Raw genomic sequence first — 14,648 nt, 5'->3', positions numbered from 1 at the left:
TCGGCAAAACTTTGCAGTACTACCTTTTGATTGTATCTCGAAGCCATTCGACGTTTTAATGCCTCTTCCCTGATCCGAGCTCTTTCTTGGATTTCTGGAAGTAAGTCGAGTTTTTCCCTTTGAAGTTAGGAGTTGGCTTCTTCATTATAGTGGATCACTCTAGGCGACCCTTCTTCAATCTCCACTGGGATCATTGCCTCCATTCCATAGGCTAATCGGAAGGGTGATTCCTTTGTGGTGGAATGTGGCGTTGTTCGATATGCCCATAGGACTTGTGGGAGCTCTTCAGTCCAGGCTCCCTTTACGTCCTGTAATCTCCATTCTAGCCCAGCCAATATGACTTTGTTGGCAGCTTCGGCTTGTCCATTTGCCTGGAGATGTTCTACGGAAGTGAATTGGTGTTTTATGTTCAAGTCGGCCACTAACTTTCTGAAGCATGCATCTGTGAATTGGGTGCAATTGTCTGTGGTGATGGAGTATGGAACCCTGAACCTTGTGACAATGTTTCTATATAGGAATTTGTGACTTCTTTGAGCAGTGGCGTTAGCTAGGGGTTCTGCCTCGATCTACTTTGTGAAATAGTCTACTCCTACTATGAGGAATTTGACTTGTCCCGATCCTTGAGGGAAAGGTCCGAGAAGGTCGAGTCCCCATTTTGCGAATGGCCAAGGTGAGGTTATACTGATGAGTTCCTCTGGCAGGGCGATGTGAAAGTTGGCATGTTTCTGACATGGTGGACATGTCTTTACGAACTCTGAGGCTTCCTTTTGTAGAGTTGGCCAATAAAATCCTGTCCGGAGTACTTTTTTGGTAAGTGCCTGCGCTCCGAGATAATTGCCACAGATACCACTGTGTACTTCTTCTAAGACTTCCTTTGTGTTGGAAGTCGGTACACATTTTAACAATGGTATTGAAATCCCTCTTTTGTATAGAGTATTGTTTATGATAGTGTAGTATTGTGCCTCCCGTTTTAGCCTCTTTGCCTCCTTCTCATCTGTGGGGAGTGTTTCTATTTTGAGGTAGTTAATTATGGGAGTCATCCATCCTTGATCCGGACTCGTTATGGCTAGGACTTTTTCTTCTTCCGAGATTGACGGGTTCTGCAGCGTTTCTTGGATGAGGCTTCTATTGTTGCCCCCTGGTTTAGTACTGGCTAGTTTTGAGAGTGCGTCAGCTCGGGTATTCTATTCTCGGGGTATGTGGCGGACCTCATATTCCCCGAATTGTCCGAGTTGTTCCCTAGTTTTGTCCAGGTACTTTTTCATGGTGGGATCTTTGGCTTGGTAGCTCCCTGCTATTTGTGAACTGACTACTTGTGAGTCGATGAAGATGATAAGCTTTTGAGCTCCAACTTCCCTAGTCAGTTTTAAACCAGCTAGTAGTGCCTCATATTCAGCTTGGTTGTTTGAGGCAGGGAACCCGAATTTGAGGGAAAGTTCGATTTGGGTTCCCTGGTCGCTTTCTATTATCACACCCGCGCCGCTTCCAGTTTTATTTGAGGAACCATCTACATAGAGATTCCATTCTGTAGGAATTTCTGGGGTGTCTGTAAATTCTGCAATGAAGTCAGCCAGATATTGCAATTTGATGGCTGTCCGAGCTTTATATTGAAGGTCGAATTCAGACAACTCGACTGCCCATTGCAAGATTCTGCCTGCTAAGTCTGTTTTCTGCAAAATCCCTTTTATGGGTTGGTTGGTTCGAACCCTAATGGTGTGAGCTTGGAAGTACGGACGCAGTCGTCGAGATGTTAGTATGAGAGCGTAGGTGATTTTTTCTATTTTTTGGTAGTTCAACTCGGATCCTTGTAATGCTTTGCTGATGAAACATACAGGTTGTTGCCCACTGTCGTCTTCTCGGACTAATGCTGAGGCTACTGCCCGACTTCCTACTGCGAGGTATAATATAAGTGGTTCTCCTTCCCGTGGCCGAGATAGGATAGGTGGCTGTCCCAGGAATCTTTTGAAATCTTGGAATGCCTGCTCGCACTCCGTTGTCCATTCAAACCTCTTTCCCTTCCTTAGAGTAGCATAGAAGGGGAGAGATCTTATTACTGATCCTGCTAGAAATCTGGACAGAGCTGCCAATCTTCCATTGAGCTGTTGTACCTCTTTGACGCAAGTCGGGCTCTTCATATCGAGTATGGCCCAGCATTTATCCAGATTTGCCTCGATTCCTCTTTGTGTGAGCATAAAACTCAAGAATTTTCCAGCTTCTACTGTGAAGGTGCATTTTGCAAGATTAAGTCGCATGCCATGCCTTCTTATAGTGTCGAATACTTGGGTGAGGTCGGACAGTAACGTCTCTTCACTTTGTGTCTTTATTAACATGTCATCCACATAGACTTCCATAATTTTTCCGATGTGATCCGTAAAGACCTTATTCATCAATCTCTGGTGAGTGGCTCCTGCATTTTTAAGTCCAAAAGGCATGACAATGTAGTAGTAGGTTGCTTTTGGGGTTAAGAATAAAGTTTTTTCTTGGTCGGGTGGGTACATTGGGATTTGATTGTATCCCGAATATGCGTCCATAAATGAGAGGTATTTATATCCGGAGGAGGCATCCACCAGAGCGTCAATACTTGGGAGTGGATAATGATCTTTTGGGCAGGCTTTGTTGAGATCAGTGTAGTCGGTGCACATCCGCCACTTTCCATTTGATTTTTTCACCAAGACGATGTTAGCTAGCCATAGTGGGTACTTGACTTCTCTTATGAATCCTGCCTCCAGTAGAGCTTGTACCTGCTCTTCCACAGCTTGGGATTATTCTGGTCCGAGCTTTCTACGTCTCTGTTGTCCTGGGTAGACTGCTAGCTTGTGGCACATTAACTCGGGGTCTATGCCTGGCATGTCTGCAGATTTCCATGCAAAGAGGTCGACGTTATCTCGTAAGAACTGTACAAGTGATTCTTTTGTGTCTCCTTTAAGGATTGTACCGATATTGGTTGTTTTGTCTGGGATATCTCCGATCTGGACTTTTTCTACTTCGCCTTCGGGTTGTGGGCGGAGTTCTTCCCACCTCTGAACTCTACCGAGTTTGATGGTGTGGAATTCTTCTCCTCTGCCTCTGAGGTTTAGACTTTCGTTGTAACAGCGGCGCGCTGTCTTGTGGTCTGCTTTTATTGTAGCTATTCCTTCTGTAGTTGGGAACTTCATGCATAGATGCGGAGTCAAGACTACTGTGCTGAGCTGATTTAAGATTGTCTGACCTATTAAGGCATTGTAGGCTGAACTCACGTCGACCACGATGTAGTCTATCTTGAGTGTTCTTGACTGGTTTCCTTTTCCGAAGGTCATGTATAATAGGATGTATCCAAGTGGCTGAACTGGAGTGTCTCCCAGTCCGAACAGGCTGTTCGGATATGCTTTGAGTTCTTTTTCTTCCAAGCCGAGTTTGTCGAAGGTAGTTTTAAACAAGATGTCGGCTGAGCTTCCTTGGTCTACCAATGTGCAGTGGAGATTTGCATTTGCCAGTATAATAGTGATGACCATGGGATCGTCGTGTCCTGAGATGATGCCGGATGCGTCCTCTTTGGTAAAAGTAATTGTGGGGATGTCGGGTGCTTCCTCCTTTCCCTCGACATGATATACTTCTTTAAGATATCTTTTGCGAGATGATTTGGAGATTCCTCCTCCCGCAAATCCTCCGTGTATCATGTGGACATGTCTCTCTGGTGTATGAGGTGATCGCTCAGTTGGTCCGATATCTTCGTCCCTTCTCCTTTTTCTTTGCTCGTCATCTCGGGTGGCTATGTATCGACCTAATTTCCCTTCTCTTACTAGTTTTTCTATGACGTTCTTTAAGACAAAGCATTCGTTGGTGGAATGCCCACGGATTCGATGATATTCACAATATTCAGTCCGATTTCCTCCTCCTTTTCTGCCTTTGAGTGGTCGAGCTGGGGGTATTTTTTCAGTATGGCACACTTCTCTCTAGACATCCACAAGGGACACCCGAAGAGGGGTGTAATTGTGATATTTTTTTATTTTTTCCCCATGTTGATCTTCTTTCTTTTTGGATTCTTTATCCTTATCTCGGGAGGAGTAGTTGAATCCGGATTTTGAGGTCTCTCCTAGTCGAGAGGTTTCTTCCATGTTGATGTACTTCTCTGCTCGTTCTTGCACTTCGTTCAGAGATGTGGGGTGTTTTTTCGATATAGATTGGCTAAAAGGTCCTTCTCGTAAGCCATTGATGAGACCTATAATGGCGGCCTCTGTTGGTAGGCTTTGTATGTCCAGACATGCTTTGTTGAATCTTTCCATGTAGCTGCGGAGACTTTCCCGATCTCCTTGTTTGATTCCTAATAGACTTGGGGCGTGCTTAGCCTTATCTTTTTGGATGGAGAATCTAGCCAGGAACTTCTTGGCTAAGTCGTCGAAGCTTGAGATGGACCTAGGAGGTAGATTGTCAAACCATCTAATTGTTGTCTTTGTTAAAGTAGTCGGGAAGGCTTTGCAGCGAACTGCATCTGAGGCGTCGGTGAGGTACATTCTACTTCTGAAGTTATTGAGATGATGGCTGGGATCTGCTGTGCCATCCTATAATGTTATGTCGGGAAGTTTGAAGTCCTTTGGGATTTTGGTCCTCATGATCTCTTTGATGAATAGGTCTTGGTCCTTTTGGGTCTTCGTGACCGGATCGAGTAGTCTTGGTCTTGAGATCTGCTTCGAGTTTTAGGAGCTTGTCCTCTAACTCGCGGCGTCGCCTAACTTCCCTTCATAGATCTCTCTCAACTTCTCGTTGGTGCTCCACCTCTTTTTCGAGTTGCTTTAAAGATCTTGAAGTGCCTCCACGGCTCCCACATTTGGTGAATCGTTGTTTTTGTTAGGTTGAGGATTATCTTTTAGTGTAGTGTCCACGTTCTTGTGCGGCGTTCTATCTTCTAGATATGAATCGTGGTCGTTGTCATGGTCGTCCGCCATGGTGGTGGGATGACTTCCAGATTCCCCAGCAACGGCGCCAATGTTCCGAGGGTTACCTGAAACTGTAGGTCGATCTCGGACGAGATCTTCTGTACTGGTCGGAGATAACGTGTCCGGCTAGTGGGTGGCGACCAGAGCTGTCGTGCCCGACTTGTTGGACTGGCTGCGCTGCTGATCCTTTGTCACCGGAGGATGGTGGTACCTGCAAGGGACTCTGATGCTTAAGTTAACAAGGGTATTAAGCGAGTTTTTAGTAGGATCAGAGTATGAGTTATACCTGGGTGCTCCAGTGTATTTATAATGGTGAGAAGTGACCTTTTTTAGATAAGATAAGTTAGTTATCTTTATCTTATCTTATCTTTGAGTGAGGTTATCTTATCTTCAAGGGAACCGCCCTTATATCTATAGGCTTAGGCTGCCTTATGATTTGGGTCGTGTTCCTCTATTTGGGCCCTTTATTGGGCTTTCCTGACAATTTGACCGAGCTCTTTGAGAAGAGGTCAGATGGTCTGACCTGAAGAGGTCGGTCGCTTTGTCGCTAAACATCCCGGATCGGACAGTTCGACCCAGGGTATGAACAAGCTTTAAGCAAGTTTTTAGTAGAATCAGAGTATGAGTTATACCTGGGTGCTTCAGTGTATTTATAATAGTGTGGAGTGACCGTTCTGGATAAGATAAGTTAGTTATCTTATCTTATCTTCTGAATGAAGTCATCTTATCTTGAGGGGAGTCGCCCTTATCTTTTAAGGCTTTAGTTGCCTTTAGATTGGGCTTTGTCCCTCTATTTGGGCCTGTTTGGGCTCCCTGTAGCGATTTGGCCGAGCTCTTTGAGAAGAGCTTGGGTAATCCTGACCTGAAGAGGTCGGTCGACTTGTCTTCCATCAGCCCGGGTCGTATAGCTCGACCCAGGGCATGAACAGTGCCCCTGCTTGAGTGAGGTCTTCCTTTTGAGGTCGAGCCTTTTTTGGACTTTTTCGATCTCCCTTGGGGAAGCCGAGCTCGAGCATCTTGATCTTTTGTAGAATTTTTTATTTATTGGCTTGAATGCGGAGCGTTTTTTCTCACCCCCTTTTAATTGGAACGCGCATTTTGCGTTTTCCTTGGGAATGAGCAGAGGTTTAAATATTCATTTAACTCTTTGTCGTTTCCTCTTGTTTCCCTCTTTGTATCGTCATTTGAATTTCACAGCCTCTCTTTTCAATTTTCCTTCTTCGTGTTTACTGTAACTTCTCCTTTTCTCTTTGCTCTTCTGTTTCTGGTTCGTCCTGGGATTTTCTTCATTCTCTTGACACTAAGTTTTCTCATCTTCGTGCTTTCTGTGCTTTCGAAAGTGATTGTCGGTGTGGGCTCGCCATTTGCTTTGATATTCATCATCTTCTTTACAGGTTGGTCTTCTTCTCTGTCTTTACTCTTTCCGTGCTATATATATTTTGAGAAGTTTTGATCTTTGCTTGACTTCGTGTTGGAAAGTTTGAATCTTTCTTTGCTTGCTGTGTCTGATCATTTCTGCAATGTGCGCTGCTTTAGGGCTTCACTTGTTTTTGCCCTCTTTTACTTTAAATGCGTAGATCTCTTTTTGTTTGGAGTTTAGAGTAATGGACTGTAAAAAAGGTAGCATCTTTTGATGTCTTCTACGTAGTGTGTTTGATGTTGATGGCTTTATGTTTTATATGACATGGATGATTTCCTTTACGAGATCCTTTTGCTGATAAATTGTAAAAAGATGGTAACTTTGATGTCTTTTTGTGATTTGTGACTTTCTTTTCGGAATGTCGCTATTGAAGGAGGGTTGTTTTCTTGTTTTGATAGATGTCGAAATGTAGACTTTAGATTTTTCCTGAATCCTTATTCTGTTACTGCCTCCAAAGGATGCCCCTAGACCTTGGTGTGAGTCCTGGGATTTCCTTTTGTTGCTGTTCCTGCCTTCTAACATTTGTATGCTTTAGTTTGAGTTATATCCGTATTTATCCGAGCTGCTCTCTTGATTTGTCCGAGCTGTTGATTAGTAACCCATTTTCCTTTTTCTTACTGTAGGACTAGTTGACCCATGTCTTCTCGCAAAAATATTGTCGAGACGTCTTCCAAAGTCCCCGAGGGTATGTCTGACTGGCTGCACTCCCTCGTCTTGATGTGCGTTTCTATGGTTAATTCCAAGTATTACGTGCAGCTTAGGAGACATCACAGGGTTTGTAGTAGTAGAGATCAGGAGAAAAACTATGAGTTGGTAGCGCCTGACCCTGATGAGAGGGTTTATTTTCCTTCTCTGACTTAGGGGGAACGTCCCTTTTTTTATGCTTACAATTACTTTTTTAGCCAAATGAACATCACCATTCCCTTTACTTCCTTTGAGACCGACTTGTTGTGGTCCTGTAATGTTGCCCCATCTCAGCTTCACCCGAACTCGTGGGGCTTCATAAAAATCTTCCAACTGCTGTGCCAAGAACTGGATGTCCGACCTTCTCAGACTCTATTTCTTTACCTTTTTGTTTTGACGAAACCTGGGGCAGCTAAGAAGAAGGCTTCCTGGGTTTCTTTCCGAGCTACCCAGGGAAAGAAAGTTTTTTCTATGTATGATGAATCTTTTAGGCATTTTAAGAACTATTTCTTCAAGGTCTAAGCTATTGAAGGAGCTCGGCCCTTCTTTTTGGATGAGAATGATGAACCTGCCTTCCCCCTATCCTGGCAACAGAATGTAGTAGTGTCTAGGTATACTTGGAAAATGTTGGATGAGGTTGAGCAGGCTTTTGTTCATGTACTGGAAGAAAATTGGGGGGAGCCTCCTCATCTTGATACGAAGAGGTTCTTGGGGAATCCCTCCCTTCTTCGAACTGAATTGGGTAGCTGTCGATTTCTTTGCTAGCTTTATCTTTGTTATTTTGTCTGTTTTTTATCAATCCATCTCTTTCTAACTTGCAACTTTGGTTTTGCTGCTTTATTTCTTCAGAGATGGTAAAGACTACTGACTCCATGAAGGCTTTTAAGAGGGCTAGAAAGGCGACTGCTGCTCAGAACATTTCGACCAAAGGTCCTGGGGAGGGATCTTCTAATGTTACGCTGAAGAGGTTGACCTCGGACACTTCTGAACCGAGGAAGATCATCCCAACTACCCAGGTCCGCTTGGCTCCTTCTGACCCTTTCCAGCCGACCTCTGGTGCTGCTTCTCCCTCTGCTACTGGTCATGCCCCCAAGAAGCAGAAAACTGCTGAACCCTATAATCTGGATGCCCCTAACTTTGACGCTGTGGGGTTTGATGATAACCAGATTGCCCCCTATGGCCATCTTCCTATGGACGATGTGTCCATCCTACACCACCTGGATTTTATCACCAGAAGTAGTGTTCGGATGGCACATATGGGTACGGCTTTGTCTCGCTCGATCCAAGACTCTCCCGTCCATGCGACAAAGGAGTTTATGCTGGAAGCCAAGTCGGAGTATGACCGGATCAAGGTCTGAAGGATGAGCTGGACGCTAGAGTTATTAAGCTGGAGCTGGATCTAGAAAAGGAGAAAGCCCAAGCTACTGCCGCTGTAGCTTCTGCCAAGCTATCCGACGAGACGGCGCTGCAGCATAAGGAGAGCTATGTCTGTACTTATGGCGAGTTGTTGGAGGCAAGGGAGAGTCTAGAGAATGCTCATGCTAATTATGCCGAGCTTCAGAGTCATCTGGTGGGTAGCGTGACTGACGCATATGACAACTTAAAGGCTTAGGTCTGATTTCTTGCTCCCGAGCTCGACTTGAGTCTTTTTAGTTTGAACAATGTTTTTGAAGATGGTAAAATTGTTCCTGCCCCAGATGATGACAAGGATGTAGATCCTCCTCCTAAGCCATCAGTCAAACTTTCTGCTGCTCCGACTTCTCCAACTCCTAAAGCTGGGGTCGGCCATCCCGAGTCGAACCCTGATGTTCAGATTCTGAACCGACCGGATGGAACCGTTGATGCTGTCCCGCTTGCGACCCGTCCTCCTTCACCTCGGGATGCCACCACTGGGGAGTCTTTAAATCCTTTGTAGTTTGTTTGAGTATCTGTTTCTTTGAACTCTATTTTTTGTAATTTTGGATGATCTGACTTTTGTTGACGTTAGGTTCCTTTACTTAGTAGCCTTCGCCTTTAAAAAACAAATACTTTCGAGCTTTTAAGGTCGATTTCGTGGTTGCCTTCTTGAACTTTTATTATAGTATCTTTTTGCTATACTGGTTTGCACTTTTGCCACTTCCAGGAATTTTTAGAGTGTGGGAGTCTTGCTGTCTGACCTCTTTCGACTGCCTTTGTTTATTACCTGCTTTAGTCGAAGTGAACTTTGAGGCTAGCTTTGTTTGGCTATTCTTTTTAGCATTATTCATAGAACACTTGTAAAATTGATTTTGGTGAGGTCGTGGCTTTTTGGGTCGAGCTGCATCCCTTCTAGCGCACGTCTTCTTGTTGGTTGGTTTCTCTCGACAAACCTTCTCGAGTTATTTCTAGTAAACCCCTTTTTTAATTGAACCTCGCCGGGTCTTTTTTTATAGGTTTACTTTTTATAACTTTGTTGCTTTATTCGGCTTAGGCCGACTTCTTCATGTCGATTCCTTCCAAGTTAATCCATTTTTGATAAGGGCTGGCCAGGCCTCTTTCTATGGATTACTTTTTATAACTTTGTCATTTTGGGGGATTGGTCCGACTTCTTCAGGTCGGTCCATCCCAAGTTATTTTTAGCAATCCATTTTTTCTTAGACCTCATCAGGCCTTTTTTTATGGATTACTTTTTATAAATTTTGTCGCTTTGGGGATTGGTCCGACTTCTTCATGTCGGTCCATCCCAAGTTATTTTTAGCAAATCATTTTTTCTTGGACCTCGTCAGGCCTTTTTTATGGATTACTTTTTATAACTTTTGTCGCTTTGGGGGATTGGTCCGACTTCTACATGTCGGTCCCTCCCAAGTTATTTTTAGCAATCCATTTTTTCTTTAGACCTTGTCAGGCCTTTTTTTATGGATTACATTTTATAACTTTTTGCATTAACCTATTTTTATCGTGTTTTCATCTTGCCGATTTTGTATAAATCTGGCGGTGAGTTTGGTTCCTATTTGGTCAACTTTGTAAAAGTTGGGCGGTAAATTTGGATTTCCCCCTGCCGACCTTTGTAGAAATTCGGACGATAAATTCGATTTTCATCGTGGTTGGGTGGTGAGTTTGGTATTTCATGAGCGGATAATTTATACGCTTTTTGGCATTGTTTTTAGTATGTTTTTAGTAGGATCTAGTTACTTTTAGGGATGTTTTTATTAGTTTTTATGTTAAATTCACATTTCTGGACTTTACTATGAGTTTGTGTATTTTTCTGTGATTTCGGGTATTTTCTGGCTGAAATTGAGGGACTTGAGCAAAAATCAGATTCAGAGGTTGAAGAAGGACTGCTGATGCTGTTGGATTCTGACCTCCCTGCACTCAAAGTAGATTTTCTGGAGCTACAGAACTTAAAATGGCGCGCTTCCAATTGCGTTGAAAAGTAGACATCCAGGGCTTTCCAGCAATTCATAATAGTCCATACTTTGGTCGAGTTTAGACGACGCAAAAGGGCGTTGAACGCTAGTTCTATGCTGCAGTCTGGAGTTAAACGCCAGAAACACGTCACGAACCAGAGTTGAACGCCAGAAACACGTTACAAACTGGCGTTCAATTCCAAGAATGACCTCTCCATGTGTAAACTTCAAGCTCAGCCCAAGCACATACCAAGTGGGCTCCGGAAGTGGATTTATGCATCAATTACTTACTTCTGTAAACCCTAGTAACTAGTTTAGTATAAATAGGACTTTTTACTATTGTATTAGACATCTTATCATCTTTTGAACCATCTTTGGATCATATTGATCAAGTCTGGGGGCTGGCCATTTGGCCATGCCTGAACCTTTCACTTATGTATTTTTCAACGGTAGAGTTTCTGCACTCCATAGATTAAGGTGTGGAGCTCTGTTGTTCCTCATGATTTAATGCAAAGTACTACTGTTTTATATTCAATTCAACTTATTCCGCTTCTAAGATATCCATTCACACCCAAGAACATGATGAATGTGATGATTATGTGACGCTCATCATCATTCTCACTTATGAACGCGTGCCTGACAAACACTTCCGTTCTACATGCAAACAAGCTAGAATGAGTATCTCTTAGATATCTAATACAGAGGACCGAGTCCGAGCTATTAGTATCTTCGTGGTATAAGTTAGAACCCATGGATGGCCATTCCTGAGATCCGGAAAGTCTAAACCTTGTCTGTGGTATTCCGAGTAGGATCTGGGAAGGGATGGCTGTGACGAACTTCAAACTCGCGAGTGCTAGGCGTAGTGACAGACGCAAAAGGAGTGTGAATCCTATTCCAGCATGATCGAGAACCTCCAGATGATTAGCCATGCCGTGACAGAGCATTTGGACCATTTTCACAGAGAGGATGGGATGTAGCCATTGACAACGGTGATGCCCTTACAGAAAGCTTGCCATGGAAAGGAGTAAGACTGATTGGATGAAGACAGTGGGAAAGCAGAGATTCAGAGGAACGAAAGCATCTCTATACGCTTATCTGAAATTCTCACCAATGATATACATAAGTATTTTTATCTTTATTTTCTGTTTATTTATTATTAATTTTCAAAAATACTATAACCATTTGATATCCACCTGACTGAGATTTACAAGATGACCATAGCTTGATTCAAGCTGACAATCTCCGTGGGATCGACCCTTACTCACGTAAGGTTTTATTACTTGGACGACCCAGTGCACTTGCTGGTTAGTTGTATCGAAGTTGTGACAAATCATGAATTAAGATTAGTGCACCAAGCTTTTGGAGCCATTACCAGGGATCACAATTTCGTGCACCAAGTTTTTGGCGCCGTTGCCGGGGATTGTTCGAGTTTGGACAACTGACGGTTCATCTTGTTGCTCAGATTAGGTAATTTTATTTTTGTTTATTTTCAAAAAAAAATAATTTCCTTTTATTTTCAAAAATTATTTCAGAATTTTTAAGAAAGAATTCTAGTGTTTCATGATAATTTGTTGAATCCTGGCTGGCTGTAAGGCCATGTCTAAATTCCTTTGGACTGAGGATTCAACTAATCACTTCAATGCATGTAATAGCATACTAAAGCTTGGCTGGCTATTAAGCCATGTCTAACCCTCAAATTGGAGCTTTAGACTAAAGAGCACAAGATTCCTGGAATTCATCTTAAAAATTTTGAAATCTTTATTTTTCTTTTTCAAACAATTTTCAAAAAAATAAAAATATACAAAAATCCAAAAAAATTAATAAAATCATAAAATCAAAAATATTTTGTATTTCTTGTTTGAGTCTTGAGTCAATTTTTAAGTTTGGTGTCAATTGCATTTTTTTCTAAAAATTTATTATGCATTTTTCGAAAATTCATGCATTCATAGTGTTCTTCATGATCTTCAAGTTGTTCTTGGCCAGTCTTCTTGTTTGATCTTCATATTTTCTTGTTTTGTGTCTTTTCTTGTTTTTCATATGCATTCTTGCATTCATAGTGTCTATACATGAAAAATTTCTAAGTTTGGTGTCTTGCATGTTTTCTTTTCTTGAAAATTTTTCAAAAATAAGTTCTTGATGTTCATCTTGACATTCATAGTGTTCTTGGTGTTTATCTTGACATTCATAGTGTTCTTGCATGCATCACATGTTTTGATCCAAAATTTTCATGCATTGCATCATTTTTCATGTTTTTCTCTCTCATCATTAAAAATTCAAAAATAAAAAAAAATATCTTTCCCTTTTTGACTCATAAATTTCGAAAATTTGGATTGACTTTTTCAAAAAATTTTAAAATTTAGTTGTTTTTTATGAGTCAAATCAAATTTTCAATTTAAAAATCTTATCTTTTTTAAAAATCAAATCTTTTTCATTTTTCTTATTTTTCGAAAATTTTAAAAATATTTTTCAAAAATCTTTTTCTTAATTTTATCTTATAATTTTTGAAAATATCATCAAAAATTAATGTTTTGATTCAAAAATTTCAAGTTTGTTACTTGCTTGTTAAGAAAGATTCAAACTTTAAGTTCTAGAATCATATCTTGTGATTACTTGTGAATCAAGTCATTAATTTTGATTTTTAAAAATCAAATCTTTTTCAAAAACTTTGATTTCAAAATCTTTTTCTAACTTCTTATCTTTTCAAATTTAATTTTCAAATCTTATCTTTTTGTTTCAATCATATCTTTTAAAATTTTAATCATATCTTTTTCAAAAACAAATTTCAAATCTTTTTCAACTAACTAATTGACTTTTTATTTGTTTCTTATCTTTTTCAAAACTACCTAACTAACTATCCCTCTCTAATTTTCGAAAATACCTCCCTCTTTTTTCAAAAATTCTTTTTAATTAATTAATGGTTTCAATTTTTAATTTTAATTTTAATTTTATCATAATTTTCGAAAATCATTAACACTTTTTAAAAATTAATTTTCGAAATTCCCTCTCCCTCATCTTCTTCTATTTATTTATTTATTTACTAACACTTCTCTTCATCTCATATCTCTGCTCCCCTCACCCTTGTGTTTGGATTCTCCTCCCTTCTCTTTCTTTACATTACAGTCTTTTCTTCTTCTACTCACACAAAGGAATCTCTATACTGTGACATAGAAGATTCAATATTTTCTTTGTTATTCCCTTCTTTGTCATATGAGCAGGAGCAAGGACAAGAACATTCTTGTTGAAGCAGATCCTGAACCTGAAAGGACTCTAAAGAGGAAACTAAGAGAAGCTAAAATACAACAATCCAGAGACAACCTTACAGGAATTTTCGAACAGGAAGAGGAGATGGCAGCCGAAAATAATAATAATGCAAGGAGGATGCTTGGTGACTTTACTGCACCAAATTCCAATTTACATGGAAGAAGCATCTCCATTCCTACCATTGGAGCAAACAATTTTGAGCTTAAACCTCAATTAGTTTCTCTGATGCAACAAAACTGCAAGTTTCATGGACTTCCATCTGAAGATCCCTTTCAGTTCTTAACTGAATTCTTGCAGATATGTGACACTGTTAAGACTAATGGAGTAGATCCTGAAGTCTACAGGCTCATGCTTTTCCCATTTGCTGTAAGAGACAGAGCTAGAATATGGTTGGACTCTCAACCTAAGGATAGCCTGAACTCTTGGGATAAGCTGGTCAAGGCTTTCTTAGCCAAGTTCTTTCCTCTTCAAAAGCTTAGTAAGCTTAGAGTAGATGTTCAAACCTTCAGACAGAAGGAAGGTGAATCCCTCTATGAAGCTTGGGAGAGATACAAGGAACTGACCAAAAAGTGTCCTTCTGACATCCTTTCAGAATGGACCATCCTGGATATATTCTATGATGGTCTGTCTGAATTAGCTAAGATGTCATTGGATACTTCTGCAGGTGGATCCATTCACCTAAAGAAAACGCCTGCAGAAGCTCAAGAACTTATTGACATGGTTGCTAACAACCAGTTTATGTACACTTCTGAGAGGAATCCTATGAGTAATGGGACGCCTCAGAAGAAGGGAGTTCTTGAAATTGATACTCTGAATGCCATATTGGCGCAGAATAAAATATTGACTCAGCAAGTCAATATGATTTCTCAGAGTCTGAATGGAATGCAAGCTGCATCCAACAGTACTCACGAGGCATCTTCTGAAGAAGAAGCTTATGATCCTGAGAACCCTGCAATAGCAGAGGTAAATTATATGGGTGAACCTTATGAAAACACCTATAATCCC

The 14,648-nt window shown here is 41.1% G+C and overlaps 1 non-coding gene across 1 annotated transcript; it reads right to left on the bottom strand.

The window, feature by feature from the left end:
* Positions 1-14,123: 14,123 nt before the first annotated feature.
* LOC148576785 (small nucleolar RNA R71) lies at positions 14,124-14,230 on the bottom strand. The gene has a single exon (XR_015904053.1). It is a non-coding gene; the product is annotated as a small nucleolar RNA R71 (small nucleolar RNA).
* Between the last annotated feature and the right edge of the window lie 418 nt (positions 14,231-14,648).

Source organism: Arachis ipaensis, chromosome B1 (genome assembly GCF_059453495.1).
Source record: "Arachis ipaensis isolate K30076 ecotype BB chromosome B1, ASM5945349v1, whole genome shotgun sequence".
In the NCBI taxonomy this organism is placed as follows: Eukaryota; Viridiplantae; Streptophyta; class Magnoliopsida; order Fabales; family Fabaceae; genus Arachis; species Arachis ipaensis.
Note: the sequence above shows the minus strand (reverse complement) of the source record. Positions and strands in the feature narration are given on the sequence as shown.